Source organism: Lathyrus oleraceus, chromosome 7 (genome assembly GCF_024323335.1).
Source record: "Lathyrus oleraceus cultivar Zhongwan6 chromosome 7, CAAS_Psat_ZW6_1.0, whole genome shotgun sequence".
Classification (NCBI taxonomy): domain Eukaryota; kingdom Viridiplantae; phylum Streptophyta; class Magnoliopsida; order Fabales; family Fabaceae; genus Lathyrus; species Lathyrus oleraceus.
The window spans coordinates 236,666,963-236,675,143 of record NC_066585.1 but is presented as its reverse complement, the minus strand read 5'-3'; positions in this window follow the sequence as shown (position 1 = coordinate 236,675,143).

Here is an 8,181-nt window from a genome sequence, read left to right as displayed (position 1 = left end):
AATCTGATTCTTGATAAACCTTACAATAACTTGCTTGGTTACGTTCGCATACGATGCCGCTTCAACCAACTTTGTGAAGTAGTCAATTGCCACCAAAATGAAACGATGTTCATTCGACGCTTTGGGCTCAATCATGCCAATCATATCAATTCCCCACATGAAGAAGGACCATGGGGAGGAAATGACGGTCAACAGTGTCAGAGGAACGTGAATATCTGTCTAAATTTGACACTTGTGGCATTTCTTCACAAACTTGCAACAGTCATATTCCACTGTCAGCCAATAGTAACATGCTCGCAACATCTTCTTTGCCATAGCATGTCCATTGGAGTGAGTACCAAAGGACCCTTGATGGATTTCAGTTATCAATAGGTCTGCTTCGTGTCTATCGACACATCTGATCAAAACCATATCGAAGTTTCTCTTGTACAATACATCACCATTCAGGTAGAAATTGCCGAATAATCTTCTCAAAGTCTTCTTATCTTTCAAAGATGCCCCAGATGGGTAAATCTGACTTCTTTCAAGGAACATAATATTTTATTCGCAAATATATGATAATAATTATACAATTTGATGGACCATACAAATCTCTTTTATTGGAAGGATTACACTGAGTACAACTTTAGAAATGAAAAAAATACATAAATACAAGAGAAAAGGAGACCAGTCATCCTAAGGATCCCTAACAACAATGTGAGATGATCGGGCCGCAGGCGCGTACTTCCTTTAGATGCGTCAGATATCATACTCAAAATAAGTCTTCATCTGAGTCTTCTCGAGGACAAGCTGATCAACAATCTTCTTCCAAGCAACGGAAGGCTGAGGCATACTAGAGGAAGATGAAACCTATGGCTCTCTCTGTCTCTTCATTACTCGGTCCTCAAGAAGCTTAATAAACGCATCTTTGTCCTTAGACTCAAACTGTAACTCCTCAGGCTTTCTGCTCAAAGCATGGAAACACTCTTCCCACATATCCTTCTCTTGCTTCATCTTGGCGAGTGCGTCTTCCAAATCCTCTACATCTAGGTTAGGGAGAGTTGAAGGCTCATCCAGAACCATAGACATAGGTCTTTCACAAGCATAAGGCATCTTCAATTCCAAAGCTCTCTTCTTCACCCAAAGAGTGTAAGCTTCCAAAGCTACACAATTGCACGAACCAAGCTTGGATCTTCCTTTCCTAGGCACATTATGCCAACCTTGCACAATCTTCTGCTTCAAATGTTGGTGATCTTTACCCTCTTGATAGAAAAGACCTTCTAATAAAGTGTTATTAGGTTTGTTTCTCAATGGGAACCCAAGTTGACGACGAGCCAAAGCAGGGTTGTAGTGGATTCCTCCTTGTGTACCAATGAGAGGCACATTAGAGAATTCACCACAACAATCAATAATCTCCAAGCTACTAAATGAAGAATCATACCAAACTATATCATCATTAGTGAGAAACATAAGTCTCTGAGACCACCTTAGACATTGTTTGTTCTCCATAAAAGCAGGCGTCTGAGGCAAGTGCAAAATAAACCACTTCTACAAAAGAGGAACACAACAGACAATAGTTCCACCACCTTTAGAATTCCTTAGATGCAAAGAGAAGTACATATCACCTAGTAAAGTAGGCGCAGGATTCCCAATCAAGAAAATTCTAATGGCGTTAACGTCAACAAAACCGTGAATGTTAAGGAACAAAGCTAAACCATAGATGAGCAACAAAAAGATAGCTTCAAAAGCATCCACACTACGAGCTTGAGCAAAGACAGTAGCTTCCTTAATGAGGAACTCAGAAGTCAACCCAAACATTCCTCCTTTATTTACCCAATGAGACTCTATCTCAGACTTCTTCAGATGAAGAGCTTCAACTATGATATGAGATCTGGGAATCTCCTGCAATCCACTAAAAGGAACTTTGTCAGAAACAGGCATTCCCAAGAGATAGGCATACTCCTCTAACATAGGCACAAGCTAATAATCAGGAAAAGTGAAACAATGGTAGAGAGGATAATAAAATAGAACCAACACACTCAGAAGTCCTTCAACCACATTAGCAGACAAGATAGACAAAAGCTTCCCATGACGTTGTTTGAAGTCCAAGGGATCTAATACAAAAGATGATAGTTTCCGTAACTCCTAAAAATCTGGACATCTGAAACTGTACTTCTTAGTGTTCCTTCGTCCATAATCCATGGTCTGAAAATATTTGCAAAAAAGACCTCGGTTCCTTGAAATTATTTTAGGTGTGACGAATGTTATGATGCGCATGAATGCATGAATGCAACCATCACAAATAAGGGATCACACACAAGGCAAACAAACAAAGGTCCAGGGATGAATCGAGTCATTGTCAAGATCAATCATCCATTTTGGTGGATTATGGTTTTCACCTTATCAACACCCAAGTTCCATTGATATTGACAAGAGTTGATTGGATCAACCAAGAATCAAGGGTTTGTTGTGAGTCACGAGCATGGAGTCTGGGTAAGAACCATCCCAAAGGAGTGTACTAAGGATAAAACCTATAGATCATGTTCTAAAAAGTTCCCAGAGTCTTAATTCCATCTATCAGATATTACAGGTTAGGATGACTGACTCATCAACCCATTAAATTCTCAAGAGAAACTCGTCTCAGTGTAGTATCGTGTAACAACTGTTATCAAGTCTACACTTGAACAGTCTCCATATTACGTCTTAAATAGGCCAAGAGGGGTTAAATGTTCTACAGTCCTCGGCTTCTCGAACCCCAAATCAGAGAAAGTAATTCCTAACCACAAATAACTTGTGTGACATTCATAACTCCAAAAGGGTCTCCATTGAGTAGATGGGTCTCAAGCCAACTTGCTAAGGACTACTCCACATAAGTCGAACATGACTATACCATCCTCATATCTTAATTGCATTCAAGTTTGGGTTAGAACTTATCTCACCACTCAGAGATCACCAAGCACAACAAGAAGATTATATCATACAAACAAATATACATACATCAAATATACAATTATATACACACAAAAAACTAGGCTAAACCCACTGGAGACTACTCCCCAGCAAAGTCGCCACTTAATTTCTATAGCGGTAAATTCAAGACTATCAAGCTATGGATAAACTAGACGTCAATTAAACGAGAGTCGCCATCACGCTTTTATTGTTTCCAAGTAAAAAGGGAAAAGTACGAACAAAACTCAAATATAAGAAGTTTACAAATCAAAACTAATAAAATGCCAGAGATTACAGGTAAGGGGGTTAGTTACACAGAGGGAAGGTGTTAACACCCAAAGTGTCCTAGGTACTCCTAAGGAGCCCTTTCTTGTGTGCATATGTATTTTTGTACAAAATGATGTTTGCAATAAATAGAATGGAGGGATGAGAAAAGAATTCATTAATTATATTTTTGTGTTTGATAAGACCTTCAGACTTGTGCGTACGTACCTACAAAAAATGTGGGATCAAAACCTCATAGTTCGTGGTAACAATTTCAAAGTGAATGCATTGCTTTTAACAAAAATTTAAGTTTAACAAAGGCACAAAAGGCCTAAGAAGTTTTGAATGGGTGTTACTTCTTTTTGGCTTTTGAAATTTTAAGTCAAGTATAATTAAGTTCATTTACAAGTTTTGATTAAGAAAAGACCCCGATTTTGACCCTAAGATCCCTCGTGCAATTCTCATCATATGCATTAGCATTGGGATCACATCTTAGCATCCTCCTTATCCCTCATTCATTGGGTTTGCATTGGGAGAGATCACCAAGCATCATTTGATTGTATCATACTTTGTATTTTATCATTTTTTACTGACTAAAATACAAAAAATATGTCTTTGTATAAACTAACTCTTTTGTAGGTAGGGCATGTGCTCATCTTTGATCTATCAAGCTCACATCTAGGGTTTAAGACCCTCAATGCAAGGAGCTCAATCAAGAATTGGTTTACTATGGCTCTAAGTATCATATATGAATCTCCATTATCTTCACATGTTATTTTGATCAAGAAATCATCAAGAGTTTGGAGTTGGTTTGCCTTGGAAACCCTAACTCATCTGGGTATCTTGTGTAACTTCTTCAACAAGATTCTTCACCAATTAATCAAATATTTCAAGGGATACTTCAAATTTCATCATCTTATTCATATATGATCCTCCTTTAGTCCCAAATGTCAAGATAATGTAAAACTAGCAAGTTGGTTCATGGTGGTTGACCAGAGGAATTCATCTTATCAAAATTGGGGTTCCCTAGACCCTATCGCCTACAATGTTTTTCATATGAAAATGATTCCAAGATCAAAGATACTATAAATGACATTACAAACAACTTTCATGTTGGGGTCTAGATATAGTTTTGCTTGGAAAGTCAATTTTTATGGTGAAAGATTATAGGTCATTTTGTCTAAACCCTAATTGGAAGGTCAACTTCCTAAGGCCATAATTTGCTCAATTTTTATGATATGAAAGATTTAAAAGTTACAAAATCAAATTAAAGATGTATACTCAAACTTTTATGTTTGGAGGATGAGCAAATTAAACTTTTATGTGAATGTGATATGAGGATACATTATAGGTCATTTTGGACCAATACCATTAAACAGGTGATTTTCCTCAACTTCAAAAATGCATAACTCCTCCATATTAAATCCAAATGAGGTCATATTTGTGACCATTTTGAAGGACTTTGAGAGAGATAGGAATTTAATGAAGTAATTTTTCTCATTTGAAGCTCACATAAAAAGTTAGCAAAGGTGGAATAAGTTAACATATGGCTTGACACTTAGAAATGTTTTTGACATGTTTAATTTTCCCAACTTCCACCTCAAAATTCATCATGATCCAAGCTTCAAATGAAAAAGTATTCAACATTAGAGTTGTTCCTCTTGATCTAACATTTCCAAAAAAAGTCCAATTTCATTCCATTTGGACAAAGTAGGAGTGAATTGCGCATGGCTTGAACATGGATGATCATTTGGCATAATTGAACTTGCATTCTTCATACATAATTGCATGGCTTACCAATGTGACTTCAGTAATGTTGGCACTCAATTTTGGACCTGAAGAGATGATTACATGGGCCTACCACACGCCCATGCATCCATGCAATGTATTTTTATATTTTTGGAACTTTCATTTCAAGTGTGCATTTAGCAATCATATGGCTATAAATAGAGGCCCTTGTGATCAGAATTGGAAAGCCCTGCGTGCCAGCTTTGAATCCTAATCTTCAAACCCTCTCATTGAAAGGATAATCTTGAGAATTTCCATTGGAAATTGAGTTTGAATCTCCACTGTTTTGAGATTCAAAACTCCAAGAGTCATGTACCTTTTTCTGATTTATTTCCATTCCATCAAGTGTCCTGAGCAAGATCAAGAGCAATTGGAAGCAAGATCGTGTTCATACTGACTTGCATTGAAGGTATTTTCTAGAATTTTTCATCTCTTCGATTCTCACTCAATTCTCCATAATTCTTCTTGATATTTGATTGTTTGAAGTCCTACCAATGTAGGCAACAAGATTGAGTTGCTTTAAGGTTAAATCGAAGCAACTCAGATCATGATCCTCAAATTTCAACTCCCTGTATCTTTCAATATACTTGTAGTTAGGAGAAATTGATGCCAGATTCGAGCTCCTGAGCATTTTTACTTTAAATTCATGTCCTTCTTTTTAATTTTGGTGATGGTTGTGAGTGAACCAGTCCAGTGAAGCTCACCGGAGAAGGAGACTGGAGCTTTGGCTCCGGTGGTGTGCTGACATTCATCTGAACCACATGATCCATTTCAAATATTTTAATCTCGTGCTTTGGTTTTGCATACCGTCCCTGAAGCGCTTTGACTCGTGTCCATCATGGAACGCGTGTTGAGGACCACTTGATATGCCACCTCAATTAATGAGGGAGATCAGGCGGTCCACGTTTTTTTTGTATTTTCTGATTTTCATTTTATTTGGTTTATTTTCATTAATTCATATTAATTTTAATATTGATCCAAAAAAATGAGAGTTTCACCAAAAAATTTAAATAAATTCCTCTTTCATTTGCTGAATTAAAATTATTTTTTGGATCATTATTAAAATTTGTCATGATTTAATTTTTTTGGGGAATATTTTTAATAGTGTAAAAATAGTTTTAAGTTCCCAAAATTAATAAATTTCTTCTCCAATGTCCTTTGACCTTGTTTGACCTATGATAAATCTCATGGCCATTTATTTGGTGTTTTGATGTGGTTTTAGGATTTTGACCAACCGTAATTTAATTTAATGCATTATTTAATTAATTTTAATTGTTAAATTGCAAAATAAATTGTGTTGAGCTTTTGATATTGACTTGTTGATTTTGACTTATGTTGTTAGGCCTTGGTCAAGGTTAATTTAACTTTGTTGAGTTAAAATCATTGGATTTAGGGGATTGATGAAGTGTACATTTAATCTCCCAAAATGAATGAATAATTTTAATTTGATAAAAGTCCTCCTTTGACAAATTTGTGTTGATTCCATTCCCCCTCCCTCTTCATCTCAATCCCATTCTATCCTTATTCATTTTATGGACCTATGATGTCTCTATATCCTAAGGCTAGTTGATTGCAAAATCAACATAAGTGTGGATGAGATTAGGTCCACCACTTTTGCAGATTCTTTTAAGTATGGTATGTTTTAGGAGTATGGTTCATAATACCATATCTCTAACATGCATTAACACTAAAATTTCTATTGCCCGACTTCAATTAGTTATGACTTCTACATAAGTCCAATTATGATTGCTTAACATAGCGCTAAATTGTTGACACGAAAGGCATAGCATTCTAGTAAGTGAGATTGTAAGTCTCCCCTCTTTCATGGTATTGTGTGGAAACTTGACCTTTTTTCCTTCCTTTGGAAGATATCTTGGTTCAAGGATTCGTGCTTGTGAATAGTGGGTTGATTGTTCTCCAAAGAATGACTTAAACAAAACAAAAGCAAAATCAATAATAACTTCTAATCAACTAACAACTAACATTTAATTTCATGCCATTTACTTTTATGCACTTTAAATTTTAAGTCTTTATTCATTTTCCATTATTCATACCATTTAACTTGTTTTTCTTAATGTCATTTTCACTTTGCGCATTTGAGCCTTATCTTGTGATTATATTGTGATTGTATATACTTGTTTGTGTTTGTAGTCTTTTGACCTTAATGTACATAATAATAACAAAAACCCTAAAAGACATTTTGTGTGGACTGTTGGATTGCTCTGAGACATTGGACTTAGAATTAGGCAACACACCCTATGCAAAAGGACTTGGCCAATGCCAACTTTCATGAAACCAAGTGCTTGTGAATTGAAACTTCATCTGAAGCAAATATTGTGATCCCATTTGAGTTCATCTGCTACATGGTCTTATTGAAGCTATTACTTTGAATCTGTACCTAGTGCCTATCTTTGAGTTCATCTGATACATGGGAGATTATGAAGAAGATCATGGAGTTGCTAAGCTTGGATGTGGCTATCTTTATTTGATGCCTTTCTCTTCATCTTGCTATTTGTGTATTGATATTGCTTGATTCTAAAGTCCAAGGGAAATTTGGGTTTCTAGATGACATTCTTGTCTATTGGATTGCAACCCATTTGTCAGATATTTTCAACTCTTAACTTTTAATTTTTGCTTAGGATTAGTCTCTTCATCTCTTTCCCCACTTCTTTAATTTCAAATCTCTCACTCCTTTTAAAATCTTCTTTGCTTGTGTTATTTTTCTAAACTTATACCATTTTGAAAATTAGAAACTTTGGCCTTACGCCATTGCATTTTAAACTCTTTTCTTAATCAATCTTGTAAATGAACTTAACTATACTTGACTTAAAATTTCAAAAAGACAACAAAAAACTAACACTCATTCAAACCTTTTTTAGGCCTTTGGTTCCTTTGTTAAACTTAAGTGCAATTAAGATATGAGGATGATATAGTCATGTTCGACTTGTGTGAAGTACTCCTTAACAAGTGTGCTTGAGACCCATCTACTCAGTGGAGACCCTTTTGGAGTTATGAATGTCACATAAGTTATTTGTGGTTAGGCATTACTCTCTCTAATTTGGATCCGAGAAGCTGAGGACCGTAGAACATTTAACCTCTCTTGGCCTATTTATGATATAGTGCGGAGACTGTTCAGGTGTAGACTTGATAACAGTTATTACGCAATACTACACTCAGACAAGTTTCTCTTGAGAATATTAT